Source organism: Aythya marila (assembly GCF_965140915.1).
Source record: "Aythya marila genome assembly, chromosome: 1".
Classification (NCBI taxonomy): domain Eukaryota; kingdom Metazoa; phylum Chordata; class Aves; order Anseriformes; family Anatidae; genus Aythya; species Aythya marila.
The window spans coordinates 89,324,288-89,352,006 of record NC_139042.1 but is presented as its reverse complement, the minus strand read 5'-3'; the positions used below and the strand labels follow the sequence as shown (position 1 = coordinate 89,352,006).

At 62.8% G+C, this 27,719-nt stretch overlaps 1 protein-coding gene across 7 annotated transcripts in view; it reads left to right on the top strand.

The window, feature by feature from the left end:
• Window positions 1-27,719, top strand: part of BCOR (BCL6 corepressor) — a 73,134-nt gene that overhangs the window by 7,065 nt on the left and 38,350 nt on the right. For 4 of the 7 annotated variants that reach the window (XM_082770811.1, XM_082770813.1, XM_082770812.1 and 1 more), the window contains exon 1: window positions 14,116-14,722. The exons of 1 other annotated variant lie outside the window; for it this stretch is intronic. The gene's annotated coding sequence lies outside the window, so the exon portion shown is untranslated. Of the gene's footprint in view, window positions 1-13,098; window positions 13,119-14,079; window positions 14,723-27,719 lie in introns of those variants that run through there. 2 more of the 7 variants (XM_082770810.1, XM_082770809.1) reach the window with 2 other exon arrangements.

Genomic DNA, 27,719 nt, shown 5'->3' with positions numbered 1-27,719 from the left:
GATTTTAAACAAGTAAACTTAATGATGCTATTAACGCTTATGATTTGAGTGAGACCTTTACGGGAATGCTGTGCCCAGGTCTGTTGTGGTGTTTGCATGTCAAAAACACATTGGCGAATGAATGTGGGATCGGAAAAGAGCTCCAGAAGTGATTCAAGGCCTGGGAATCACATCTTATTGCATAAGACGAAAGAAATCCCATCTATTAATTTATCCAAGAGGAGGCTATGACTTGGTTTGATCACAGTCTTTAAGTGCCCTAAGTGTCTCTATGGGGAGATTTCTGATAGCAGAGATCTCTTTAATGTGGCAGACAAAGGCATAATGAGATCCTATTTCGGAAAAATGAAGCTCTATGAATTCTGAGCAGAATCAGGGGCATTTTTCTAAAAACAGTGAGGGACACAACCACTGGAACGACCGAGGCAGGCGGCGGGGCTTCTGTTACTTAAAAGTCTTCAGAGCAAGATTGGATGCCAGGCTAAAAGCTCAGCCAGAATTTATGAGTCTGATACAAGAATGTCTGGCTGAAATTCACTGGCCCATGATATGTAGCAGGTCAGAGCAGCTGATCATAACAGTCCTTTCTTGGTTTAAAAATCTATGAATTTGGTATTTCAAGTCTCCTGAGCCCTGATATTACTGGAGGTCTTGAAGAAATGCATTATAAGCTGTCATCATTTAATTGTAAGCAAGCAGGGGTATTGGGTATTGCCTTTTTTTTTTTTTTTCTTCTTCATTAAAAGAACTTCTTTTCCAAGTGTTTGTTAGGCACCAGAGTTAAGCAGCTTGTTAACAAACATGACAACATTTTTTAAGCAGTTTGACTAATTCTTCTTCCATTTGCTCAGCTTTGTTTTGCAGTGGCACGGTTTCAGTACCACAGTTGTCTGTACCAATGGTTGGCCAGACGCAATCTAAATCCCAGCAAAACAGAATAGGCAGCCTGCGTAGGACAAGGATACTCCCCTTATTCTGTACCCTCCTTTAAATGCACCCCTTCCTGTGTCACAGGTATGTTATAGGCTTTCTCTTTCTGTGCGTACAGAGCTGGGAACGAGCACATCCATTTTCACCCCTGGTGTGGATGGGATTCGCCCATCGCCCATCCAGGCGAGCGTTTGGCCTGCAGAGCTTGTTGGAATGAATGGCAGGGGAAGGGAAAAGGAGACACCTCGTATTCCTCGTGTTCCTGAAATTAACCTCCTTCAGGCTTCATAAAATGGCCTCCAGCGAATGGCCAGAATATCCTCCTCACGCCGGGGGAGTAGTTTCCAAGACAGCGCAAACTTTCTCAATATCTCTTAGAAGGAGGCGGGGGGGAGAGGGGGGGAAAAACGCCACGGAACAAACAAACAGCGCAAACCAACCAGCCTCAAACGGCAACAAAACAACCCCAAATAAACAGCCGTGGCCCTCGGGAGTCCCGAAAAGCCCGTCCCCGGCTGCGCGGCCGTACTGCCCCCGCGGTGCGCTCAGCGCCTCGTTAATCGCGGCTGCCAGAAACGAAAGGAGAGGTGGTAACGAGCGCAACAAAAGATGGAGTTTAAAGTCCCCCGGGGACTGAGCTCTTGTCGTCGAAGGGGGGGGCGCTTCCTTCCTCCCCCCCCCCTTCTCCTGCCTGCTCTTCCTCGGAGCCCCGCGGGGTTTATTTTGGGGTCTCCGCGGGACCGAGCCGGGGCTCCGGGGGGGTGAACCCCGAGCGGGGCACGACCCCGTCGGCTGCACAAGCCTCGGGAAGGCGCCTGGCCGCGCCATGACAACCCGCAGCCCCGGCTGCTCCCGATCCCGCAGCATCCCTGCCCCGGGGCTGGGGTCTTTGGGGGCCGGGGTCCTTGGGGTCGGGGTCCCTGGGGTCGTGGTCCCTGGGGCAGGGGTCCCTGGGGTGGCCCCCCGCCGTGCCCGGGAGCCCCTCGCTTCCCGTTTGGCGGCGTTTGGGGAACGCCGGGCTCGGGAGGCGAAGCCCGCAGCGGGCAACAAAAGGGGATGAAAGGAGCTCGGCAGTTCACTTTCCGTGTCCGAGAGGCATTTTCGTGCTCCGGAGCGCGGAGGGCTCATCCTGAGGAAGTTCAGATCAAAGGGGACAGCATCCCGGACATTTGCATAATTGCCGGATTTCGGAGCGCGGCCGGGCGAGCGTTTGGCTGCCGATCCCGGGCACCGCACCGGGGGCTGCCCCTCGCTTCGCCCGGGGCACGGCACGGGGGGGGGGGGGGGACCCCCGGTGGTTCCCCGGGGGGTGCCGGTGGGGAGGGGGTCCCCGCCCCGACCCGGCGACATCTGCGGCGCGTCCCCTCCCCGGGGCGGCTGGCGGGGGGCTGCCGGCCCCGCGGCTCGCCCCGCCGCAGGCGAGCGGGGATAAAGGGATTAAAGGGCACGGCAGGCTCGCACAGCCGGCCGGGGAGGCACCTCGCAGATCCGCGGGCCCCCCGACCCTCCCCGGCTGCCCCCGGGCACTTCCCCCGGTGACACCGGGCGGCGCCGGCCCCATTGTTCCCATAAGCGCCGTGCTGGGGGCGCTGGGGCTCGCCCCGCTCCGTGCCGGGCGGGGATGCCCGGGGACACCGTTTTCAGCCATTTTAGAGCTGAAAACGCCGGCGGCTCTCGGCAGCGGGGAGGGCCGGGCTGGGGGGGCTGCCCCAGCCCCCAGCAGGGGTGCAACCGAGCCCCAGCCCCGGCCCTCCCGGAGCCGCCAGCCCGGTGCAGCCTGGCCCGGTGCAGCCTCCCCGGGGAGAGGGGGCTCGTCCCGCACGGCTCGGCCCCGATGGCCAGCGGGGAACCGAGGAGGCGAGGGGAGGTTGGCGGTGGACAGCACGGCGTTGTGCAAAGCCAGCGGGGGAGGCAAACGGGAGCACGGCACCGTGCGGGCTCGCCACGTGTTTCATCTGGCCCCGGAGGAGGCAGGAGGCGTGCGGAGGCTGGCACGGAGCAGGCACGGCTCCCGCGGCCGCGGCAGGGCCCTGCGAGGCAGCAGGCAGCGCTCCTGTTTGCTTTGCTGTCGCTTCGGCTCTTATCATGCGCCTTGTCACTCATAATCGACCTCTCCCCGTCCCCTCCCCCCGGCCCCCGCCGCCTCCCCCCCGGGGTCAGTGGGGAAGAGGCCGGGAATCCAGCTGGGAAGGGAGACGGGGGGGGGGAAGAGGGGTCGCAGGGAGACGCGGCTGGGGCGGGGGGGATGAAAGCAGCTGCGCGCAGAACAAAGGTGCTGGAGGGTGGCTTTTGGTGCTGGAGGAGAACCTCGTAAATGGGAGATTTCCGTTCGCAAGACTCCGCTTGCACAGTTTCTGTCCTGCCCTTGAACTGACAGGCGAATATCTGCATCGCAACCAGAAAGTAAATCACACCGAGCCCGGCTCGGGGAGGGAGGGCGCGCGCAACGCTCCCCGCGGTTGCTAAGTGCTAAAAAGTGGGAGCTTTCCCCCTGCCCGGCGCAGCCCCGCTTCCCCCATCCGATATTTACTTTGGGAGCCCGGAGAAATGCGTTCGGTGTTTATTGCGGAGAGCGCCGGGGCGGGCGAGCTGGCGTTTGCGTGATGAGGAGCGAGCGGAGGAGCGGCCGTGGTGCGGAATATCAAAGCCAGGCCGCCTTGGCAGGGCTCCCAGGCAGGGCTTTACTGGCACCCGCGGGATTCCACGGGGCAGGGCGAGCGCGGCCCGGGCGGCGGCGGCTGCCTCTCCCCGCTCCCTGCTCCCCGCTCCCACCACCGCTGCCCCCGGGGAGCCAGGAGCCACCAGCCCCTGGTGGGAGGCGCAGCAGCCCCAGCAAATGTCAGTCCTGCTGTTTTTCTGCGTGTTTAAGAACCGCAGGGTGTTCGCTCCTGCTGGTGCTACCAGCTCCGGGAGGTTGTGCCTGCACGCTCGGCGCTTGGCCAAGTCAGCTGCGGCCAGCCTGGCGGTGCTGAGATGTGTGGTCATGGTCACACCCGGGGAGAAAAGCACCCGCCGTGGCCCTCAGAGAGCAGACAAAGGTCTGGGCGGTGAGGCCTGTGGCCCGCCGGCCCTGTTAATGTTCAATCTGGAGCTGGAGAGCAGGCGGAGATCGGCCTCGCTGCTCGGCCCCACGTAGGGGGTGCCGACCCCTGCCCGCGACCCCCGGCCGGGCTGCATGGGGTCCCCGGCGGGTCCCTGCACGATGCACAGCTCCGTCCTGCCCCGCTGGGCTGGCCTCTCCTTGGAAGTTAGGTTGAAATAACATTTGCGTGCGCGTTAATGATTTATTTATGTGGCTAATAACGCTCGCATTCTCGCTGATATTTGTCTAGGCGAAAGACCAGCTGCGAAATGCCCCGCAGCTGTAGCCAGTGCTAGAACAGAGTGCCTTGGAACCAGAAATCAATGCTCCTGAAATGAACAAGTGGACAACTTATTAGGCTCAGTCACTCCACACACCGTCCCTTGATAACGAATAGATGAAGCACGCGCCGGAGGAAGGAGGCGCTGGAGAAAGCCACACGTGCCCGCTCCTTGGCGGCGAGGCAGGGCAATCCTGGGGGCACAGCCGGCCGCACCGGCGGCCCCGGGCAGGGCAGGGGCTGCAAGAAGGGGTTAGGTGGTGATAAAAGCAGCGGACGCCCAGGAGAACGGCTCCACCAGCCATGGATAAAGGTGTCCGGCTTGCCGGCTCCTCTCCAGAAAGCACGGCAGACAGGTTCGGCCAGCTCCCCGTAGCCGGGGCGTCTCTGCCTAGAAACAGCAGCTCTCCTTTTTGCATTTCCACCGTCCGCGGGGAGGAAAAATTACCAAATTCCCTGGCCTCCCGCAATGCAAAGCGCTAGGCAAATAGGAGCGGCGGGCGCGCACCGAGCCGCCGCTGCCACCCTGACCTCCCGGCGGGGACTCAGCGGCCGGGAATGAGCTCGGGCAGGCGGCAGCAGCCCGCCCAGGACGAGCACAGCGCCCTGCCGGGTGCTCGGCAGCCGCTCGCAACTCGCCGCCGGCTGGGGAAGGTCCGAGCTGGAGCCTGCGGCTCGTTTCTCCGAGGCCTCGGTGCATCCCCGGCGAGCAGCGCCCCGGCACTAAGTGCCATTAGCATAACAGGCACTAAAAGAAGAGGAGAGAGCGGCGCTGAATTTAATTTGCAGGCTTTAAAAAAAAAAAAAAAACACGGATGGGGGGGGGAGGGAAAAAAAAAACAAACAAAAAAACTTAACACTTGGAGCGGGCTGGCGATGAAACGCGGGGAGAGGGGCTGGAGGCTGCCTCGCAGCGGGACCCGGGACCACCTCGGGGGCGCGCAGCTCCGTAAAATACGAGGCCAGGTAAAGCCCAGCGCCGGGAATGCCTCCCGCAGAGCCGCCCCCCTCACCCCGGGGGCAGCCGCAGCGCGACCGGGTCGCCGGCACCTCCCGGAGCCTCCTTCCTGCCCCCCCGGCACGCACAGCCCTCGATCCGGCTCGCCTTCCTGCCCCGGCTGCCTCGGGGGAGAGGGAGGAAATAGGAGGGGTGGGGGAGAAGCGGCTGGGTGAGTGCCCCCCCCTCTTCTTTTCCTCCTCTCCTCTCCTCTCCCCCCCCCCCCCCCCGCCGCCTCTTGCAAACTGCCTCCCATTAGCAGCAGAAGTTCACAAGAGAGAGCGAGGCATAAAGAGAGGGAGAGCGAGGTTTCCGAGAAAAAGGAGAGGCGAAAAGACCGAGGTTAGAGATTAAAAAATAATAATAATAATACTCATAATAAAAGAATGATTAAAAAATTAAAAAATAATCGCCGCAATAACAAGAGACCCACCGATCGGCTGGGAAGCTCGCGGTATCCGGCCGGAGGAGGAGGGGGGGGGGAAGGAAAGGAGAAAAGAGGGCTTTAAAAAACTGGAAGGCAAAAGCTGTTGGGGAGGAAGTGTAAGCCGAGAGGGAGGCTGGGGGAGGGGAGAGAGCGCCATCTTTTCATGTCACAGTCACAGAGACAGCGCTGGGCTCGGCCACAGCGTCTCGGTTTCTTTTTAACAGCGGAAAACGTGCGATTAGCAGGCAGACAGGCGGGGACGGCCAGCCCTGCGCGCACACACACAGCCCGCAGCTCCGGCTCCGCGCCGTGTAATCCCAGCGCTCAGCCCCGCTGCACCCCCTCATTAAAAACCCGGAGATTTCCTCCTCCTCCTCCTCCTCCTCCTCCTCCTCCTCTGCTCTCCGAGGAAAACAACGCCTGCCACGGCCCCAACCCGGGCAGCGCCGCCCGGGGGCCCCGCGCTCCGTGCCGCGCCGTGCCGTGCCCGACGGGGCTCCGTGCCCCGCCTGCTCCCCTGCCTCCCAGGGGGCCTTCCCCGGGGGGGGGAGCACGGGCTGAAGCCCCCCAGCACCCCCTCAGCCGCCTCCCTTTCTCCGGGCGCGGTCGGGGGGCGCCGCGGCTCCGGGCGCCGGGGAGCTCCGGGCTCCCCCGGGGGCCAGGCGGTGCCGTGGCGGAGCCGGGCCCCGCCGCCCCCCGGGGCCGATGAAGGGCGCTTTATTCCGCAGCGCTCACAACCCCTCATTGTGTCGGGCAGAATCACCTGCCTCCTCCGGAGCCCAGGCGATTCATTTAATGCGCTACACAGCGCGCTCCGTCCCGGCCCCTCCTCGGCTCGGGGCGAGCTCCGCGGTGCGCTCTCCACGGAGCGCGGAGGAGGGGCGCGGCACGGCTCGGCACGGCTCGGCACGGCTCGGCACGGCTTGGCACGGCTCGGCACGGCTGGCCGGCATCCTCCGAGCACCGTCTCGGCACCCCGGGGAAGCCTTTCCCCGGCCGGCAGCTCCGCTCGCAGCATCACACGCGGCCGCCGCGCAGCCCCGCTCGGTGCCCGGGGAGGGGGAGATGCAAAGGGTGTGTGTGTGGGGGGGGGGGGGGGGGGGCAGCCGTGGGGCGGGCGGGGGCCGTGCCGAGCCGGGCGAGGGGATTTGCTGGGTCGTTGGCTGCGCCTGGGGAAAGGCGGGGGGGCGGGGGGGCTGGCTGCGCCGAGCGCTGGGGGATTTGAGAGGGAAGGGGAGGGGGCGGCTGGGCTCGCAGGAGGGGGATGGGGGGGCTGGCTGCCGCGGCTGCCGGGGCCGGCGGCTGTTATTATTGTTATTATTATTACTGTTATTGTTATTATTTTTAGGGGGCGGCGGGAGCGAGGAGGGGAGAGGGGGGGGGGCGCGGGGAGGGCTGCGCTCGGCGCAGGGGGGAAGGGGGACGGGGAGGGGGGGGGGACGTGGATAGGGGGGGCCGCCGGCTGCGCCCGCGGAGGGGGCACGAGGTGAGGGCGGTGGGAGAAGCGTCTCCTCTGTTTCTAATAAAGGAAACGACTTTTATTGAACGATAAATGCAGGGGAACGAAAGTCGTGTGGGTGCGCCTGGTGCGGGGCGATTGATTTGGCGGAGCGGGGGGGGGTAAAGGAGCCGAGGTTGGGGGGGGGGAGGTGGCTGCCCGTGCCGTGCCGTGCCGGAGCCGGCTGGTTGCTCAGGGCCGCCGGGGCTCTGCTGCTCCAGCCCGGGGGGGCTCGGGGAGGGGGCTCGGGCTGCCCCCGGCCCCTGGGGGGGTCGGCGGGGGGAGCGGGATGCGCTCGGTGGGGGGTCCGGGAGGGTAGAGGGGGGGATGCGGGCCGTGGGGTGGTGCCGCCTGCCCCTCTCGGGCAGGGGGGGGGGCTGAGGGGGAGGTGTCGGCTGCGCCTCGCCAGTTGGGATTTGATAGGGGCGGTAGGAGACACGTCTCCTGTTTCTAATAAAGGAATCGGCTTTTATTGAAGGATAAATGCAGGGAACCAAAGTCGTGTGGGCTGCAGCCGCCGAGCTTCGTTAGCTGCCGATGTGACTGTGAAGATAAAAACGCTCCACAATAACGCGAGCGAGCGCCGGGAGCGCCCGGCGCTGGGGGGGACGCGCGCTCCCCGCCGGCCCCGGCCCCATCCCCGGCCCCGACCCCGGCCCCGACCCCGGCCCCAAGCCCCCCCCCGAGCCCCGCGGCCCCGTGCCCGCGGCGGAAGGTGCCCGGGGAGCCCCAGCCCGTGCTAACGGCTCGGCCTTGGGACTTGGCCAAGTTTCTCTGACTTAGGGGAACTCTGGGGATGAGTAATCGCGCCAGGCTAGGCTTTGGGAGGGTGTTTTTTTTTGTTTTTTTTTTTTCTTCTTCTTTTCGCTCTCTCTCTCTTTTTTTTTTTTTTTTTCCCTTGTCATCAGCTGCTGACCCACTCACTCCGAGAACGCGGCACCGAGGTGTTTCTGAGAAGGGCGGCGGGAGGAGACGGCTGCTGCGGCGAGCCCGGGGAAGCCCCCCCCCGGCCGCCTGCCCGTCGGGGCTGCTCGGGGGCCGCTGCGGTGGCCCCGGCGGGGCCGGGGGTGGCCGCAAGCAGCGCCCCGCACACGCCCCGCACGGCTGCCGAGGGCAGCGCGGTGGCGCCTGGCCCTCGGGGCGGCGGCGCCCGGCCTTTTTCCCCCGGGATCTCGGTCGACGGCGACGGAGCGAGGCCTCCCGGGGGGGAAACCCGGCGTGTGGCCCCGGCCCCGGCGTGGGCGCTGCCCGGCGGGCGGGGAGGAGCGGGCGGCCGCATCCTGCCCGCGGGCAGCGGCGGCGGAGGGGATGGGAGGGGAGGGGAGAGGAGGAGAGGGGAGGGGAGGGCAGGGCGGGGGCCGGGCGGCGTGCCCGGTGTGTGCCTGCCGGGCCGCGGGGTCGGAAGCGGCCGGGGGGGCGCGGGGGGAGGAAGCCAGGGGCGAGGCGGCGCCGAGCTCCGCCGCCGGCAGGGGATCCTGCGGCGCGGCTGGCGCAGGCCGGGGAGAGAGGCAGCGAGGCGGCCGGGGGGTTTTTGGGGGGGGTTCAAGGGGCAGGAGGGCCCGGAGGGCTTCGGTCCCCTCCTTACCTGCGCGATCCGGCTTCCCCGAGCCGCGCCGGGATGCGGGAGGTGCGCCGCGCCCGGTGCGGGCACACGGCGGGGGGAGGATGCGGGGAGCCAGAGCGAGGACCGGGCTTTAAAATGGCATTTCTAAGCGGAAAATACTTTTCTTTTTCCCTTTTTTTTTTTTTTTTTTGTTCGAAGCCGCTTTCGAAATGAACATTTTCAGCGATAAGAGGTGACCGATCAGAATCGCTGGGGGGAGGCTGCAGGCAGACGTTTTGCCCCAGCTTACTGTTATCTTATCTTTCACACTTGCAGGGCGCAAAAGTGGCTTATCTTTGTACCCACCCCCCTCTCGCCTTAATTGCTAAAAACACTGTGAAGTGTTAAGTACAGGACTAAAGAATCTCTCCGCGTGTCTGCCATGCGAGCGGGAAAAAAAAAAAAAAAAGAGAGAGAGAGAGAAAAGGATCCGACTTGCAAAATTAGGGGCTTTTCTCTGGAAAAGTACACACGTGTACACCCCGAGAGCCCCTCCCTGCCCCCGCTCCGCTGCCGCTTTGATGTTGCAGGCTCTCCTTTGGCTTGTAGGTTCCCCGGCGAGCCACCCGCCGCTGCGGGCTCCCAGCCGGGAGCCGAGCCCGCTCCGCAGCTCGGCGGAGGCCCCCGGCGGCCCGGAGCCCGCTGTCACCTCTGGGGCGGAGTGAATAACCCCAGTGTTTGTGAACCCGGCCGCGGAATTGGTATTCAGGGCTGAGGCACGGCACCGTCTCCTGGCTTTTCTCTCCCCACCCCCCCCCCCCCACACACACACTCTGAAACAAAACACAACACAAAAACAAAACCAGAAGGAGGACGGAGGTGATTCATCGACTGTATCCAATTATTAACATACAAGCTGCAGGCTGCACAAACACACCTTCAAACCATGGCGCTTCGCTTCCCCCGGCCGGCGGATGATACAGAAACTCCGGAGCGCGGTGGCTGCCGAGCCAAGGCCGGGGGGGTGCAGAGGGAGCCTGGGGACCCGACGCCAGCCTCGGGCACCCCTCTGGGACCGGGGGGCCCGGGAGGTGATGGCTACACCTCGCCCTCACTGCTCCTTGCTTGGGGACGGGGGGTTGTTTGTCCCCTGCCTGCATCCCGGTGCCCGCAGGGGGGGCGACACCGCGAGCAGACAAAATGGCCGAGGTCTCCAAGCAGGAGAGCTGGGGGAGCCCCGCACCCCTCTCCCCTTGTCCTCCTACAACCCCACTGCCCCCTTCCCCATCCCAAGAGGCTGGGGGCTGTGCGACCCCGCTGAGCTCTGCCCGGGCCCTGGTGGCCAGAGGGCAGCCCGGAGAGCATTGGGGTGTCCATCGGGGTGTCCGTCGGGGTGTCCGTGGCGGGTTGCCTCTCCCGAGCACGGAGAGAGCAGGGCCTCGGGATCGCGGGCACCGCGGCTCTTTTGTGGAGCGGGGGAAGGGTGCGGAGCAAAGCAGAGCCAAGCGGGGAGATTTGTCATTCTCCTTTGTACGAGAGATAGCGCGCCGCTCGGTCCCTGAACCGAAGGCGTTCTCGGGCTCTTCTGGGGAGAGGGGAGGGGAGAAGGGGGGGGGCTGGAAATAATGGATCTCCTGTCAACAGAGTAGCCCTGAACTGCGAACTAAAATTATAGTACTTGTGCTATGCAAAACCCCCTTGATTGCGCGGGGAGTTCGCATGGCGGTGTAACAATATGCTGGCACCGTGTCAGGTCTGAAAGCGCCGCAGACCCCGTATAACGCCAATTGAGGCTTGTCTTGTTTTGTTATTCAGATTTCTACACTTCCATTAAAAACAGCCTTACAATAAGCAATGATAAAGGTCTGATTTAAGACACACTCAAGCAGGGCAATTCAGAGCTTAGGACAGTGATCTGTTATTTATAGGCTTTTCCTAGCACTCATCACCAGGCTGTCTGAGCACCTCGCTCGCATTAATTCATTTTACCTTCGCGGCGCCCGGCTCCCCTCTCCCTCGTTCCCCGAGCCCAGGAGACACGGGCTCTCCGCTCGCCGTGTTCCCGGCAGGGGAGGGAGGCCCGGAGGGGGCTTCTCGGCTCGGGGGTCCTGACCCCCAACTTTTGGGGCATGAGGAAGGCGGCACGGAGCTGCCGGGAGCCCAGGCGTGCGGGCCAGGGGAGCGGGGAGGGGGAGGAGAGGGGGGGCTTGCCATTAGAGGCCTCGCTGGAGGTAAATGAGAGCCGGAGTAAAGCCGTCCCATTTGGAAGCCTCCTGCGAGAAGTCCATTCTGCCATTAACAATGGATTTGTCTTTACGAGGAGGTTAAGTGCTTCGCATTATCGGAGCTGCCGCTCGTGCGAGCGCATCCTCGCCTGGCTCCGCAGCAGCAGCAGCAGCAGCACTATTAGCAGCAGCACTATTAGCAGCAGCACTAGCAGCAGCAGCAGCACGGAGCCCCGAGCAGCTGTGTGCAGAAGCCCCCCCAACTCCGGGCCGAGAGCAGCGCGCAGCGGCCTGACCCGGGGGTCAGCTCCCCCCGGGGCGTGCGGGAGGGCAGGGCCCGGCGCTGTGCAGGCGGCAGCGAGCTGTGTTTTCCCGGCTTAGCTCGGCCGTGCTCGCCGCCGGGCCGAGCCAGGCCGCGGGAGGAGCGAACTGAAGCCCCAATGTGCTGGGCGGCCTCCCCGCGGCAAAGCTCGGGGACCCGGGGAACAAAAAAGGCACAGAGGCGAACAAGCGCGGTTCTGTTCCTCCCCGCCGCGGAGGAAACGGCGCGCACAAAGAAAGAAAAGTTTGACTACGGTTAAAAATAAAATTAAAAAAAAAAAAAAGAAAAAAAAGTGGAGCGAGTTTTCGGCGAGATAACTTGAAATCACCGGTTAAAGGGAAAAAAAAAAAAAAAAAAAGAAAGAAAAAAGAAATTAATACGGCAAACAAACAAAAAGCACAAAACCACAGAAAAAAAAACACCCAAGCCCACGCCGTAGGCAGACGCATGTGATCTGGACTTTGCCGCCCGGGGGAAGGGAAGCGGGCGACTTTTGTGATGCAAGTGGGGGCCGATGGCACCGCGGAGCCGGCCCCGCGGGGACAGACAAAGCCGGGAGCCAGCGCAGCCGGGAAGCCGCGGCTGCGGCCACCTCGCCGACAGCCGCGATAGTTCTGCTTTCCTACCGAAAGGAGCGATTTTAACGAGGTTTTCCCTAGGAAAGGGGGAAAAAAAAAAAAAGAAAAAAAAAAAAAGGCAGAGGCCTTTCCTCCAGCTGTGTGTCTGTAACTCACGTGTGTTCAGTCTAATAACTTTTAATGTCTAGCCCTAAAACGTCTTTATAAAAAATAGCTTTACAGCGTAATAGGCCAGGTGTCCTTCTGCTTGTTATCGGAGATTAAAAAAACGTGTGGCTGCCTTTTTTTTTTCACGTGCGTGGCCCGCCGCCCCGGCAGCAAACCCGCCGGCCGCGGCTCGGCCCTGCCCGCAGCCCCCCGGGGGTCGTGCGCCCACCGACCGCCCCCCGGCCCGGCCCGGCCCGGCCCGGCCGCTGCCGGGCGAGGAAGGCGAGCGGCGCGGAGTTTTGGGTTTCAGCCGGTGGGTCTTTCACTTCTGCTTCGAGACGGGCGACTTCTTCTGAGATCCGTAGCGAAAACCCCAAAGCCAGTTTCGCGAAATGCCAGCCGTGACTGGGCCGTGCGTGCTCCGTGTCCCCCCCACCTCCCCCCGCCCCGGGCAGCTGGCGACCCTGGCGATTTTCCTGACGTGGCTGAGATTCTCCGTCCTTTTTTTTTTTTTTTTTTTTGGCGGGGAGGAGGAGGGAGCACTTGGCCACGGCCAACTTTCGGGAACTCCTGCTCTGCCATCCTCAGAGCGCTCCCTGCGCGCTCCCTGCCCGCCGTGCTGCCTCGCTGCGCTCCCGGGAGCTTTCTTTTTTTTGGAAGGGGCGCGATTAAAAATCCCCCCCCTGGGGCTCAATATCCGCGCTATTCACCAGCTGCTCGGGATCTCCGCTCCCCCGGCCGGGCGGTGCGGGGCCGCCCCGGGGCTCCCCCCGCTTCTCCCGGGGGCCACGGGAGCCTCCGCGCCGCGGTCACCGCGGGACCGGAGCCGGGCGTTACGGACGCGAAATTTACGAGGCGAGCTCGGCGAGCCAAAAGTTGCCGTGCCAAAGTAAATAGATGCAGCCGATAACTACCAACCCGGAGATTAAAGGGCTCCTGAACCCGGGCAGAAACCTTAAAGCGGCCGGAGGAACGGCAGCGGAGGGGAATCGCGCTTGAGCCGCCGCGGCGGCCGCCCCCGTTCACACGCTGCGGAAAGCGCCTTACGGGCTCCCGAAGCCGGATCAGGCGACAGCGCGCTTTAATAAGGTCCCCCCCGGCCCCCCCGCCCCGCGCAATGCAGACGTTGACAAACGAGCGTCTTTTTCCATCCCGATTTTAGAGCCGGGAGAAGGGCCCGGGGGCAGGCGCGCACAGCAGCGCGGCCGAGCCCTGCGAAGTTGGGGTGCTGTGTGTGTGTGTGTGGGGGGGACACCCCTTTATAAGGCGGGGGGGGCTGTGAGAGAGAAAGAGGGGGGGGGGCGGCGGGGATGCCCCTGCGCCACGGGGGGACCCCGAGCCGGAGCGCCCGGGGACGGGGAGCCCCGGTTGGGGGTCGGGGGGGGTCTCCAAGGGGCGGGTGGCGGAGGGGCCGGGGGCGTCCCGGGGGGGCTGCATCGCGGCGGGGCCGGGCGCGGAGCCTCGCAGCGCCGTCTGGCAGCGCCGCCGCCGCCGCCGCCGGGGTTTTGACAGCTTGGCGGAGCGGAGTGAGCGGAGCTTTATGGTAATTGCGGTTCTCCACTGGCCTTCTGGGTAGCGAGCGAGGGGAGTATCGGCGGGGCGGGTGGGGGGGGAGCCGGGGGGGGGCCGGCTTTCCTCTCCCCCGCCGGCCGGGGAGCGCTCAGGGGTCCCCCCGGGGCGCCGCAGCCTGGCAGCGCTGAGCTGTGCCAGCCGGGGGGGGCGCGCAGGGCAGGGCAAGGCGAGGCGAGGCGAGGCGAGGGGGCCGGCGGCGGCGCGGCGGGGGGGGGCAAATCAATTAGTCAGGGCGAAAAGGGGGGGGGAGAGCGGCGGGGCGAGCCCTGCCTGGGCAGGGAAACGCAGCCCGGGGAGGGGGAAACTTGCAGAGGGAAAAAGCGGTGGCGGCGCTGCTGCTGCTGCTGCTGCTGCTGGCGGCGGCTCCCTCGGTGCAGCGCCTGCCCGGGGGGAGGGGAAGGGAGGGGAGGCGGCGGCTGGAGGAGGAGGAGGAGGAGGAGGAGGAGGAGGGAGAGAGGGAGGGGGGATGCGAGGGGAGCGCAGCGTGCAGCAGACGGAGCCCGGTCTCCCAGCGGCAAGGTGAGGAAGAGCGGCTTTCCCGGCGGACTAAAGAGGGGAGGGGGGGGAGAGGAAGAAAAAAAAAAAAAAAAAGAGAGAGAGAGAGAGGAGGAGAAGAGGAGGAGGAGAATTAAATCCCCAGCCACACACACACACAAAGCCGCGGCGGCCAGGGCACGGGAGACGGCGGCGCGGGCGAGATGTGGGGAGCGCCGCGCTCGCCAGCGCAGGAACTTCGCCCGGAGCAAGCCAGCAACATGGCGCTGCCAAACCAGAGCCGGCAGCCGGAATGAGCATCGCGGGCTGCTGCTGCTCCCGCTGCCGCCGCTGAGCCCAGCCGAGCGGAGCCGAGAAGCGAAGCCCCCCCCGCGGGCACCTGCCCCGTCGGCGCAGGCGGCGGCCGCGCTCCTGCCCCCCGCGCCCTGCAGCTCCCCGCCCGCCCGCAGCGGGGCAAGCCGCGGCGCACGCCCCCCCCGGAGAAGGGGGAGGGGGGGCGAGGAAACTTTTCTCCAGCCTCCCCCTCGCACCCCCACGACCGCCCCCCGACGGGGCTGCCCTTCCGGGGAGAGCAGCGGGGCGAGGCGAGGCGACGGCGGCGGCGGGACCCACGGCGCGGCAGGAAGGTCAGTGCTCCGCTCCGCGCCCCGCAGGCAGCCCTCGGGGAGGGGGGCCGGGGGGCTCGACGGGGCTCCCCTCGGGGTCCTCCCACCCCCCTTTCGACGGGGACGCGGTCTAAAGTTGCGGCTCGGGGCGGGGGGCGGGCTGGGGGGCCGCGGGCACACGCCGCCGCTCCCGGTGCGCCTCCGGGGAGGGGAAGTTTGGAGGCAGTTGCTGGCGGAGATGCCTGCTCGGGGAGCCGCGGGTGGCGGTGTCCGCTCCGGAGAACCCGCGGGGGGGTGCGAGGAGGGGGGGACGGTGCCGGGGAAGGCGCCGAGGCAGCGGCCGGGGCGAGGAGCGGGGCGCCGGGACGGGAGAAGGGGGGGGTCCCCGCTCGGCACCGGGAGGCTGCGCGCCCCGGGGCGGCCAGGTGAGGGCACGGGGAGCCCGCAGCGGTTCCGTGCCCGCGCCGGGGGAGCCCGGGGCTCCGCTGCCCCCTTCCTCCTCCTCCTCCTCCTCCTCCTCCTGCCGGCGGGGCGGGCGGCGCGGCGCACGTGGGGCAGGGCGGCCCGGGGCTTTCCCGTGCGCCCAGCCGTCCTGGCGTGAGGTCCGGCGTGACACGGAAGTTTCGGGCGCCTTAAAAACGGAGCTGGGACTCGGGGAGCGAGCCGGAGGGAGGCTCGGGGCTCGCCATCAAAGGGCCGGTCGGAGGGGGCCGGCCGGGCGGGGAGGCAGCAGCAGCGGAGGCTGCTTTGTGAAGCCGGGGCCAAGCGGGGCGGCTCTGCGCAGCATATGAGGCACGCATTTGATGTTCGCGGAGCGAGTCCGGGGGCGAGGGCTGCGGAGCGTTCACGTTCCTCTTTCTTTCTTGGTGTGTGTGTGTGTGTTTTTTTTTCTCTTCGCTTCCCTCCCTCTCTCGTTTCCGCGATGTCTGTCGGATCCCGGGTTCACTGATCGAGGAGGGGAAGGGGGGGGGGGGGGGCGGAGAGCACCTCCCCCTCGCCCCCGACTGAAAAAAAAAAAAAAAAAAAAGAAAAAAGAAAAAAAAGCCCCGGCCGTAGCGAGCGGTGTAAAACTGACAAAGTGCGGGCACTGGCTTTAATGATATCGCCTCGGAGCTCCTCGCAGCATTAATTCCCACTAATGAATCTTTTCCAGAAACTCCGTTCATTGCTTTCATCTGCTCTTTGGAGCCTGCAGCTTTTGTATTCGTGTTTGTATTAAAAAAAAAAAAAAAAAGGGGGGGGGGTGGAGTGGAGCGGGGGGAGTCCAGCCCGCACCACGTAGCCTCGCAGCACAGCCCGGATTTTCCAAAGGTTTCTATTAACTTTTTTTTTTTTTTTTTTTTTTTTTTTTTTTCCCCTCCCGGGGCCGGGAACAAAGCTGGGGAGGGGGCGAGGTGCGGGGGTCCCGGCCCCGGGAGGGGGTGGTTGGGGGGGGTTGGGGCATCTCCTGCCGGTGCCCGGCGCCGCGCAAAAGGCGCGCAAGATGCGCGCAGCTCCCCGCGCAGCGCTTCGCTTCCTCCCCGCCGCCGCCGCTCTCGCCTCCTGCCGTCCCCGAGCCGCTCGCAGGGCTGTCTGGAGCCCGGTGCCGCCGCGCTTGCAACACCCCGATTCATTTCCTTTCGCTTCTCCTGCCGAAGCTGCTGCGTGCTTTTTTTTTTTTTTTTCCCTCTTTTTTTTTTTTTTTTTTTTTAATTATTTTTTTTTCCCCCCTCCGAGAGGTAGACGGCGCAGCGCTCACCCTAATTGCTTTTAGGAGGATTAGGAGCAAATTCCTTCCCCCCCCCCTCCCTCCCCTCCTTCCCCACCTCCCCGCCTCTCCCCCCTCTCGCCCGCCCTCCCTCCCTCCCGTTGCCTTCGCACGCCGGGGTTGCAGTTTATCCCTGGTGCAGTTCTTTGAATTGCTGTCACAAATAGGTGACTCAGAGTTAATTAGGAAGTATGCACTGGATCAATGGGCTGCACAGCTCATTAGTTATTCCCCAGCCTTTTGCAGCGTTGGACCTCCGGCTCCTCGCGCCGCCGTACCTCGTCCCTACGCAGCCCGGAGGGCTGGCAGGGAGCACTCGGGGTGAGGGGGGGACCGAGAGGGAGGGACACACACACACACACACACACACACACACACACGTTCAAGTTTCCAGGTTGGTTTCCGTGTGGACTCGTGGCTGGATCCGCCTTGCTCCTTCCTTGTGGCCCCCCCCAGCCCCTCCCTGGCCGGCTGGCAAACCTGCCTCCCCGCCCGGGCGTGGGGGGCCCTCGCCCACCCCGAGGTCGGAGGGACGAGCCCGGGAATGTTACCAAAAACAAACAGGCACCAAAAAAAAAAAAAAGAAAAAAAGGAAAGAAAAGGGGGGGGGAAGAAGAAAAAAAAAAAGTGTGCGTGTGTTTATTGGAGCGTACGCTGAGGGAGCAGACAAAATCTCATTTGTCAGGCATGAAGGTGGGCTGTGTGGAAGGCTATAAATACACCGGGGAGGATTGTAGCGCGGTCACTTTTCTGCTCCTCGCCATTTCTAAGGTGAGTGGCGGAGGCTGAGGGACCGGGCAGGGGCTTCTCCTGGTATTGTTTGTCCGCCTGTGATAGATCGGTCTAGACAGCCGCTCAGGCTCCCTGCGAGCTCAGGAACCGGAGCCTGAAAGGGAGAGTGGGGGAGTCGGAGAGGAAAAGGTCACCGCGATATTTTTTTTTCTTTTTTTTTTTTTCTTCCTTTTTTTTTTTTTTTTTTTTGTTTGGTGGCGGTGGCTGTTAACCCTTAAAGCCGAGAGGGGATCGCGGCCGCCAGCCCCGGCCTGGAAGGAGCGGGGCGCAGTGGTATCAGGGATGCTGCTGGAGCTGGCGGAGGGGGGGGGCGCGCAGGCAGCGCACCCCAGCGCTGCCCCGTCCACCCCAGTTGCTTTTTGAGAGCGGTTTCCCACAACAGGAAAAGAGTTCACGAGGCGAGCGCCGGATTATTTCGTTCCCAGGAGTTTCCTCTTTGGAAACTCCGGGGCGCGCTCGGAGCCGGGGGCGGCCGGCCACAGGACCGGCCAAGCCACCGCAGCCACTTGGGCAGCGTGTGGGCGAGCCCTGCCCGGGGGGTGATCCCCGGTCCCCCCATGTCCCCCCCAGCCTGGCCGTGCCCTCTGTGGGCCGCAGTGGAAGCCCCGGGGTGGGGGATCCCAGCCCTGCAGGGAGAGCGAGTTCACGCCACCGCCTGCAGCTCCGTCAACTTCTCCCCTTGCTGCTCCGAGCCTGTGGCCACCTGGGGCCGTGTGTGCGTGCGGGGTCAGTGGGTTTCCTTTTTTCCTGGGCAGCCCTGGGCTCGTGTCCTGTGTGCGCAGCAGCCAGGCACGCTGACCTCGGCGTGTTTTTGGCAGCCCGGCGGGCCGGGCGGCGGGCACACCTCGCCGAGCAGGAGGGCAGGCTGCGAGCAGGGCTGGCGTGGCGGCTGGCAGGAGGTTTGGGGTTATTTGCACGGCGTGTGCGTGTTTCCTTTTGTACTGAGACATTCTCGGTGGATGAGATGCGATCGTGCCGTGCAAGCCTGGGCGGTACAGATTAAAAGCAGTTAAGGCTTTAGAGCGATAGATAAAAGCTGGTTTTGTTGGATTCGCCTGCAGCGCAGACCATTCCCATTCCTCTTTGTCTGAGCCCCGGTTCCGGGCGCTACAGCCTTATTGGAAATGCTCCCGAGCAGTCCGCGGAGCCAGGGCAGCAGGCAGCTCAGCGCTTATTTACACGTCACATCTAAATACATCTCTAATTAGATAGAGGCAACGCCGGAAATGGCAGATTTGTTGCATATCTAATAGAGACCAGTACAAACAGACTCAGCGGGGCTTCCCTCTCTACAACACCACCCCCCCAAAAAAAAAAAAAAAAAAAAAAGAAAAAAAGAAAAAAGGGCCGGGAAGACCAGGCTAGTAATCCCAGAGCGAGCAGCAGTGACTTCTTGCCTTCGAGTGCGCTCCGGGCCCTGTTGGCGAACGTCTCCATTCTAATATTTAAAGCAATATTTAGAATGTGTGAACCGTATGCCCAAATATGGGCCGGGGCTCGAAACAATACTGGTGTCTTGGCTTTATTCCTGCGCGGGTGGACAGCCCAGGCTCCGTGTCACGCACTGTGTCTGCCTTTACCAGGACGTGCCCAGAGCTGTAGCTCCTCAGGCGGCTGGAAGCTGCCGGCCCTTCGCCCTCCTCTTCCCCCACCCCACAATAATTCACTTTTTCTAAGGCCGTGTGGGCAGAAAGAGGCTGAGGCTGGTCCTGTTAGAGGGATGCCAAAGCTTTGGGGCAACTGAGCTTTGGGGACCCCATGCAGTCAGCACAAGCGAACTTTGCGGACCACACAAAGTTGTTGATGTCCTTTTGGGTCGTCGTTTGCGGGGAGAGGGGACTGGGGCTACCGTGGCCCGAAATAAGGAGTGCTGCACATGCCTAAGTAGTCTCGGCAAGCTGTGGCCATCCTTTGCAAGGTCTCTCGGCTCTGACCAGCGAGTGGCCCCTGCGAAGAGAGGCGCAAGGCCCGCTCCGGCTCGGGTGGCAGCCACGTTGCGCCTGGTGTAGACGCAGCTCTGGGTGGTGCTGGCGTGGAGGAGGAGCGGGCTGTGGGTTTGTGAGCGTTGGCAGAGGTGTGGGGCTGTTGCCTGGGACTCTGCGGCGTGCTGCAGGTGACACACGATGCGTTATCTTTCCCCCGTGCACCGCTGTAGGTCACGTTTTAGTGCGGGCTCCGAGACGGCGGCGTGAGGCCGAGTTTAATACTTCCTCCTCAGACCGGCGTGGCTTGGGAAATAACGCATGGCCGGCGCGGGCCTGTTTTAGCCCCCGGCTCTTGATTTTGCAGTAACGTGGAGGGAGGGAGCCGGGCTGGCCCCGTTGGCCTCCCGGAGCAGCTCTCCCGGAGCCGGCTGCGCGTGTGCGCCTGGCTGCGTGCAGGAGCCAGCGCGGAGGCCTCGGCTGCAGGCAGGGGGAGTTCCCGTGGCCGTGAGCAGCCCTGGCTCCGGTTAATCCCCGTGTCCTTTGGCGGAACGGGCTCACGGCGACGGCTGCTCCGGGGCGACCTTTTCCCTCCCACCTGCTCGGGCCGAGCCGTGCGGCACGGGGCCGTCTCTCCCGGGGCAGCGCGCGTTTCCCCAGGGATCCTCCGCTGCCGGCGGCGCTCCTCTGAACCGATGAGCAGGAGAGGTGGGGACGGAAAGGAGGAGGCCAAGTGCTCGCAGCGAGAGCAGATTTAGGAAAGTTCTGCTGCTTTCCAGCAGGGAATTCATTTTTCCTTGTTTGCTGGACAGCAGTTCCTGGCAGCGAGGGGATTTTTTTTTTCCCCCCCTCCTCCTCTCTACCACTACTGAAAAAGTTAGCGAGTGAACGCACCTGCCCGTGGGTTTTTGTCAGGCGTGGCCTGAATTATTTGGGACTCTCACCCCCGACCCACGAGCCCTCCACGCAGCCCAGTCCGAGCTGACAGCCCCGGTGCCGTGCGATTAGAGATGCGAGGAAGTCCGCTCGGAGAAGATCCTGACAGCATGAAATATAATTTGTGATCTGAAAGACAGTTTCCAGTATAATCTCATTATGCACCACAGACTCCCGGTGTTATTTTGTAGAAGGCGGACAATGATCAATTTACATTGACCTGGGGCTGGGCGAGCTTTTAGATGGTAATTGCCATATTGATTTGCATGCAAAAAGAAGACCTGCTAAAATTAAAGACCGGAAGCTAAATTAAACTAAATTTATTGTCTAGGTGCAAACTAAAAGACTTGTTAAAGTCTCGGGTAGAGTTGGAGGAGCTATGAAATTCAGAGGAAAAAAAAAATGATCGCGGTCCCGATCGCGGTGGAAAACGAACCGAGGCGGCCGGGAACAGGGCTGCAAAGACCCCATTGTGAGCGGAGGCACACAAGCCAGGGCTGCTCCGTGTAAGCCCCGACTCTCTAAACAATCGGCGAATAAAATATCTCCTCTGTCCAATGAAAACCTTGGGCTGAATGTTGGGATTGTCGCGCTAAGGAAAACAAAGCTTTATTTGGATAAGACAATTAAAGTGGAAAGCACAGAATCCACCAGCCACACTGGGAATCGGGCAGTATAAAGAGGCGAGTGTGCTCAATAGACCGCTGGGGAGAGGGGGGGAGGCTTCGGGGCCGCGCGGCGCGGCGGAGCCTGCACCGGGAAAGCCTGGCATTGTGCTCGGCGTGCTCCGCGGCGAGGAGGGGCGAGACGAGACGCCTTGGAGCGAGCTGTGCTCTGCTTTCCGCCGCTCTCCCACGGCTGCGAGCTGCGTCTCTGCAGGGCAGTCGCTCCCCGAGCTCCTCCGGACGGCCTGCGGTGGGTTGTGGGGTGCTGGCCCCAGCAGCCGGCTCGTTACCCGCGAGGGTGGGCTCCTCTTTTTTGTTTTACCCCGAGGAGCGCTCGCTCTCACCCCAGGTTGCTCGCTCAGCGCTCGGGAATACCTCACCTAGGGGCCTCGCACGTCTTTTCGCTATTTGCATATTACAACACACTGGGGCCTGCATCCTCAGATAGAAAAGTCAAATCTCCTCCTCCGCGGGAGTATCGGCGTAGCTGGCGCTTGGCACGGCTGATAGCAGGGAGAAGTACGCCCGTACTTGTGCGGGCAGCGGGCCCCGTGCCCGGGACAGCCGGTGGCTGTCCTTGTGCTTGCGTGGGCCGGGTGCCCTGGGGCTGCCTGTCCCTCACCCGCTGCCCTCGGGCTGTGGGGCATCCCCCTCGCTGCCCAGCTGGGGCCGGGGGCTGCTGCGGGGGCTGGGGGAGCTTTGCCTGGAGCTGCAGCTCGGGTCTGGTGCTTGTGCGTGGTGGCGGGTAGGGGCGGAGGAGTGAAATCAAAGCTGGGGGGCGTATTCTCAGCTCTCCTTGAAATTCGCAGAAAACTCGCTAATGGCGCGAGAAGGGATGGGCAGAGCTCCTCTTCTCCTAGCGTAAATTCTCTCCCTGAGCCCAACTTTCTCCACGTGAAAGCTCCAGGCTATGGAAAGATCCCACAGGGATCCCTGGGCAATCCCCTTTGCTCCCACACCCCAGAGTCCTGGGTTGTGTCTAAGCCTCTCCAGCTTGCCCACAGCAGCAGAGGCTGGGCTGTGCGTTTAGGAAGCCCTTCTCATGGTCTGCCGTCCCCCTGGCTCACCTTTCTCCAGCCCATTTGCGCTCCCTGCTCGGCATTTTCTTTTCCCTCTGTTTCAGCAGGCAAGCACAAAGTGGATTAGCAGAGCCCCGTGCAGAATTAAGCAGCAAAGTTACGCCGAGCTCTGCCAGGAGGACTCGCCTGCTTTACCTGCACAGACCTCCTGTGCCGTGCCGTGCTGTGCCATGCCATGGGCATCTCCCTGCCCGTGGGCAGGCTGGGTGCTCGCCAGGCTCTCCCCGCGGCGCTGGGCGAGGAGGGAAAGGTGGAAAGGTCTTGGGCTAAAGTGGCAAGCAGCGGGAGAAGCCGGAACAATTCTTGCGAGCAGGAAGTGATCTCCCGGGGTGAACGTTTTTAATGGAAGTGTAACTTGGCGTTGCACAAAAACCCAACCCAGGGCGGCTGCTGCCAGCCGGGGAGGATGCAGGCAGGGCCCGGGGAGATGCGTGGGAGGCTGAGCCGTGCCGTGCCGCGCTGCGCCAGGGGCGCCCACGGCGGAGCCGTGCGTGGGGCGCTGCGGGAGGCTGCGGCGCGGCCTGCCCTGAGCAGGCGGCTGAAGGTTGTCTTATTTTAGCTGCAGAAATCTCTCTCTCCCGATCCGTTACTGCGAGATCTCGCTTGCAATAAACTGTATTGGCTCTCCTCTTTATACAAATTGCTGGTATGAAAGAAAACCCAGCCTATATGCATGGAGGCAGGCATGAGCTAGTGAGATCAGGTTTCCGACTGAGCTCCCGGAGGAGAAGTCAGCATTTGATTGAAGCTACACTTGGTTCTTGGTTCCCAGGGGACAGCAGCCCTGAAACACGAGAGCCCTCCCTCCTTTTTTTTTTCTTTTTTTTTTTTTTTTCTTCTTTTTTTTCCCCTTCTCCCTCTTTCGCTCTCTTCTTCCTCTGAAAGCCTTTGTGCTGAAAGAGCCTCGGTAGGCACGAATCGCCCGTCTCTCACCAGAGTGTGTTGCAGCCTTTGCTGACATTGTTTTGTTAGCAGTGGTTTTTACCAGGCCAGCAGATTTCCAGCTACGTATAGGCGATGAATAGTCGATGATACTGACCTGTGAGTACGCGCTGCTGGCATCGTTTGGTGGTGAATCCGATTCAGAAGTTGCTTGGAGACGTGTCGCGGCGCTGCGAAGCGCCCTGCCTGCCCGCGGAGGGAGCGCGCTGCCCTTTGGCGAGGCGGGCTGGGATGGAGGTGTCCTTCCAATCACGTCTGCTCCCTTCCAAAACTTGTTGTGTGCAAGCACACCGTGGAAGTCTAGGTGCCCTCCCGTGGTATCTTCAAGAGTTCGTGCAACGACAGATGTGTTTTAGAGCAATTTGTCCCACCGTGGTTTCCCTTTACAGACAGACCGGTTGGGTCGTGCTCGGTGTCGTACTGGGCATGGGAAGGTCTCCTCAGATTGATTTCTTTCTCCCGTGCTCGGTGACTTCCACCTCTCCAACTTTGTCGCTGATGCAGGAACATGTAAACGCAGGGAAAGAGGAGCGGGGCTTTGTGCCCCAACTCCAGCTGCGCCCTACACGCGAGGCGAGAGCGTGCGGCATCCTGCCCACTGCCTGGACAGCCTGTGTGTCTGTCTGTCCTGCCTCTCCCTTCCACGGGAGCGGGCAGGGGACTGCGCTGTGCACAGCGGCTCCGAGCCCCGGGGGATGCTCCCAGGCCGGGGTCGTCGGGGTCCCCAGGGGGGAGCGCGCTGCGGGGCCAGGTACGGGGATGCTGCAGGGTCCTGCAGCGGGGGGAGGCAGGCAGGGGGGCGAGCGCTTGCGGGAGGCTCCTCTCGGCTCCGGGAGCTCCAGCGCTGCCCCCAAACTCCCCAAAGTCGTCGCCCCTCGAGCCCCGCCGGGTATCGCCGCATGGGGTCGATGGGGCGAGGCGTGGCCCCCCCGGAGCCCTCCGGGGCGGCGAGGCTCCGCCTGAACAATCGCCCGAAAGAGGCTGGTTGGGCGGCGGGGGGCGGGGGGCAGAGGGTGTTCCTTGTTTCGAGTAAACCAGCTGCAGTAGTTGATGGTAAAGCAATGAAGGCAGACACAATGCTGCTGTTGTTGGTTTGATCTCGAACTGTGGATTGTTAGTCTGGATTTAACTATGTGGCGAGGGGAGGAGGGGAGGGGAAGGGGAGGCGGTGGGGGGGGGGGGGGGGGGGAATGTGAAGGCTGTTTACAGCTAGTGCAAATAATGTGACAGCTGTTGGAGCGCGAATAGCCCGCGCCTCTCCGCCACTTGCACACAAAAGCTCTCGCTGCGGCCGGAGCAGCTCCCGGGGGCGCCGCCCCGGGGCCCGACGGGGCGCACGGGGGCCGGCCCGGGCCGTCAGCGGCAGCGCTCGGGCCGCTCCTCGGCGGGGAGAAGCCGCCCCTGCCTCCTCCTCCTCTTCCTCTTTTTCCCTTCTCCTCCTCCTCCTCCTCCTGCTCCTCCGCCTGATTTACAGCGCAAGGGTGCCGGCAAGGCCGCCGCGCTCCTCGGCCGGCTCCGCGCCCGGCCCCCGACGGGTTTTGCGGCCGGGAAATCCCCGCTGGAAGCGGCGGCGCTTGGCGCTGCTGGGCCCCGGGGACTTCTCGGGTGTAGGGGCGTGGGGAGGCCCCCGGGGTCCCCTCGGCGGGCGCGGAGCCGCTGGCAGCGCTGGGGCATGGTGCCGGTGCGGTGGCTGTCGGTGCGTGTTTGCTTTTGGAGCAGCGCTGCTGGAGGAGAAGTTGTTGTCCCTCGGGATCGCACCGCGCCGCCCGAGATAACCTCGATGTGCAGGAGCCCTTGGAGCAGCTCCCCGGTGGAAAGCTGCTCCTGCACAAACAACCCGAGCGGCTATTTTCTCATCAGAGCCTCCGCATCCGAGCCCTCTGTTAGGTTTTTATTATTATTATTTATGCATTCGCGAGGCACGGGATATGAGACGCTGCCTGTGCTTGAAGTTGGCTCCTGTATCCACAGCGATCTCCCGGCCCTTTCAGAAGAGCCTCTGGAAAGTCGAGGGAACTTGGAGAACTGGGTCCCGGCCTATATTTGTACCTGACACAGTTTTGCTACCTACGAGAATCGCTACGTTTTATATAGCAAGTGACCTCCGCGTACTATTACCTTTTTATTTTTTCGAGGTTGTTCTGGGGGTGGAAGGCAAGGAGGAAGGGGAAATACTGATCCCCCCCCCACACACACCCTTCTTGTAATTTTGGTCCGTGGGTTGGCTGCCTGTTATCTATTTTTCTCCAATCTTTGCTTTTTCCTTCCCTTTTGGCCTTGAATGTCCTCTTGGTTCTTTATGGATTACGCCGCGCTATTAGTGGTGAAAGTACGCCAGCACTCATTCAACAATTTTAGCATCAATTCCTATAAACTGGTGTTTTATATGACATGTGCCATTTTTCTGCAAGAATACTGCTTGCGAAACTAGTTTTGCCTTGGAGCAAAGGCGGAAAGATAAACAAGGCTGCATAGCCAAAACACTGGCAATCTCTGCCTCCTTCCAAATCTTTTAAAGTCACGGAGTAATATTTTCAGGATTAGGCTGCTGCCTCTGAGGAGGGAATGTCGCTGGCGTTAAAAAAAAAAAAAAAAAAAAAAGGAGAAAAAGCTAATGCAAATTAGAGAAAAATAATTTTCTTTCAGCGATATGCAATGTATTAGTCACTTGTTATCATGCTTAGAGGCAGACCTCATTTGCGCGTCTGCCAACTCGTTCACATCTGCTCAGAGCTGTTCAGGGCATTTTAACCTTGGCGGTGTCGTGTCGTAGTCCCACGGATCAAGAACGAGTAATTAAAGCTCTAAGCAGCAGCAAAAATTCATAGCCGCCCATCTGCAGCGCAGTTCGCTCGCTGCTTTGTCTCGGTGCGGAGCTCCGCGAGGGGAGCGCAGGGCCGGCAGCGGGATGCGCGGCTCTGCCGGGCAACTTTCTGCTCTTTACCCTTTTTTTTTTTTTTTTTTTTAATTCTTTTTCTTTCATTTCCTTTTTTTCCCATGGAAAATATGTGTGTTTTTTTTTTTCTTTTTCTTTTTTTCCCCTGTGCTGGGAGCAGGGCTGCGGGGCGCTTTGCTGCGCCCGCTGTGGACGTACGACTCTTCCGAAGGGCTGCGGAAGGTGATGTGGGGTTGGGACACGTAGCTGCCGAGACGTTTGCAGAGGTGCTCGCAATGCTGCTTTCGTAACCCAGGGATCGCCAGAAGTGCTGGGGGAAAAAAAAAAAAAAAAAAACAAAAACAAAAACCCAAACACCACATTTCCCGGCAAGGAGAAACGTTAGCGCCGTGCGCCCGACATAAACTTTGGGGCGAGGCTGGTTTGGATGCATTGTTTAGGAGAAACCGAGCTGTTTGTTGTTGGAGGGGGGGGGTGAAGAAAAAAGGGGAGAAAAAGCCCCAACTTCCCAAGCACTTTTTCACCCAAGTCTCCGCGCACCTGGGGCCCGAGCCGGCCCGGCAGGGGCCGTGCAGACAAAGCCCTGCGGGGCCGGGGAGCCCTGCAGGCCAGCCCCGCTGGCTCGGAGGAGAGCCGGAGCGCCCCGAGCCGAGGATTTTCGCTGCTGGGCGCCGGCCATTTGCTGCAGCAGGCGCGGGGCTGCCGGGGGGGGGGGGACCGCGAGGAGGTGGAGGGGGAGCCGCTCTCCCCATCCATCAGCCCCTCGGAGCTGTTGCTCCGTAAATGAGGGAACCACAGGCCCTGTCAGCCGCAATTATGCAAAATGAAGTCGTCCGTGATCAATATCTCCCAACGTGCCCGATGGATGCGGGGGGGGGGGATATAAAGGGGGGGGGGCCGCCCCCGCCCGGCGTGCCGCGGCGGCTCCGCGCCGGGGCTCTGGGCGCGCAGGGGGTGGCCGGAGGGAAGGCGAGGGCGCACGGCCAAAATCAGCCCCGCAGCCCCCGGGGGGGGGGGGGGCTGGGGCGCTGGGGGCCGTGCTCCGGGATTTCTGCGGGGAGAGCGCCGCGGAAGTGAGCGCAGCCCTTCGCCCAAGTCCTCGCTCGCGGGAGCACTCGGACTTCTTTAGGCGATGTGGGGGGGACCCTCGCCCCCCCCCCGGGTCCCCGAAGTTTGCGGAGATGGCAGGGGGGAAGGGGGGCTCGGCTCGGTGAATGGCGAGCCCGTCGCGCTGCGCTCGCCCAGCCTCCCGCGGCCGAACAATGGGGGACGGGCGGGGGAAGGGCTGGCTTGGTGGTATTTTTCTTTTTCTCTTTTCTTTTTTCTTTTTTTTTTTTCTCCTTTTTCTTTCCTCTTCCCTTCCCCTCTCTTTTCTTCCCTCTCGCCCTCCTGCAAAGCGAAAGCCACCCCGGCAGCGAGGCAACAATGAGGGCTCCCCGGGGCTGCCGAGTGCGCGGCGGGTTAATGGGGTGGGGGCGCGCAGGGCAGCGCCCTCCCTTCCCCTGGCGCGGCTGCGGGCTGCAATTACCTCGAGTGCGCATTTTGTGCCCGGCGTGTGCGAGCACAGGAGGAGGAGGAGGAGGAGGAAAGGAGGGGGGGGGGGGGAAGAGCCGGGGCCGCCCGTGCGCCCCCGCTGCCGCCGCTGCTCCTCCTTCGCAGCCGGGGCTCGGCTGCTGCCTGTTGTCTCTGGCAGCGGCAGCGGAAACCTCGCTGCCGTGCGTGTGTGCGAGCGGGTGTGCGAGGGTGTGCAGGGAGGGAGTGTGTGCGTGTCTCTAAAATGGCGCGGACGGCCTGGGTAGGGAGATGCGCGGCGGGTGGGCGACGGAAAAGGGGGGCCGGGCTCTCGCCGGGGGGGCCCCGGCTACTGGGGGGGCTCCCGGGGCTCGCCGCGGGGCCACCGCTTTGGCGGCTCCCCCCCCCCCCCCCCGGCGGGAGCGGCGCCGGGTGCGGGGGGAAACCCCCGGCCCTGCTGGACCCCCCCCCCCCCCCCCCGGGCACCCCCGGGTCTCCTCGGCCTGCCTTCGGGGCTGGGGGGGCTT